Below are 1337 nucleotides of genomic sequence, written 5' to 3'. Positions count from 1 at the left end.
CATAATCAGAACATATTTCACTATCTTACATTGTCAATAGATATCGCTTTCCTACCCCCTCCAGGTTGGTGAATGGACCAACCAACCCTCAAGACTGCCATGGGCAAGTCCCTTGATTGGTACAAGGAAGGGTGGGCGAACAACCTGAAGGTAATTCTCTTTGCACACAACAGCAGCATCCAGGCCTCACTGACTACGGACTGGGGGCTGCAGCTGTTGGCTCAGGTAAACAATGCAATTATATATACAATTATTGCATATACTGTAGTCTTTCAAAAATGATTGACTTAGTGTTGTTGTCTTATTGCTATTTTTGTATAAACGTACTTTCAGATCACTGAAACTCCACCTGATGTTGTGGAAGTTTCGAACCAGATTCAGAAACGCCTTCGAGGACCACCTTCAGGCACGTGCTGAGAAGGATGTGGAGGTTTTTGACCAGGTAATATTATTGTCTGCTGTTATTTTATTTCTGGCCCTCCAAGGCATATGTAAGAAATGTATTTGTAATATGAAATATAATGCATTTATTCTGTTATCAATCAAGGTGAGACTGAACATTGACAAGCGCAGGAGAAACAGAAGGAGAACTACCGGAGCAGAATCAAGAAGGGGACCAAGTGCTACAACATCCGGGGAAATTACTTGGTTTGGAAGAAGCGCGAAAGGAAGGTGAAGACCTGGAAAACCTCGCTGCTCTTTTGCTCCTAGCTGGGGTCACCATCTGTTAAAATGAATATAAAAAATCTCAGATAATAACTATATGCATTTGCAAACAAAATAACTTGAAGCTAGTTTTAAGTTTCCCTTAACAACTGATATTTTTTATCGTTGTCTTCCTAGGGTTACCTCGGTGGAAGCCAACAATCTTCTCCAGTTGTACGGTCAAGCACTGACCGCTTACACTTCGGGGAAGCCCAATAGACAAAGTATGTTAAGTTTTGGTTGACATTTGAGAAGGCCAAGAAATGGTAGTTATGCTGAAAGCACGCCCCCATCCACATCGACGGGGCTGCAGTGGAACGGGTCGAGTGCTTCAAGTTCCTCGGGTGTCCAAATCACTAAGACTTGAAATGGTCCGCACCACTCACACAGGCGTGAAGAAGTTCGGGAGGTTGAAAAGGTTTGGCATGTGCCCTCAAATCCTCAACAAGTTCTACAGCTGTACACCTGAGCATATTTACTGGCTGTATCACTGCTTATGACAATAGCACCGCCCTCGATCGCATGGCGCTACAGAGGGTTGTCTGGACAGCCCAGTACATCACTGGTGCCGAGCTACCTGCCATCCAGGACGTCTATATCAGGCTGTGTGAAAGCAAGTCTCCAACCACACC

This window comes from Salvelinus sp. IW2-2015, linkage group LG16 (assembly GCF_002910315.2).
Source record: "Salvelinus sp. IW2-2015 linkage group LG16, ASM291031v2, whole genome shotgun sequence".
Taxonomy (NCBI): Eukaryota; Metazoa; Chordata; class Actinopteri; order Salmoniformes; family Salmonidae; genus Salvelinus; species Salvelinus sp. IW2-2015.
The sequence above is the reverse complement of the archived record's forward strand: the minus strand, read 5'-3'. Positions refer to the sequence as shown.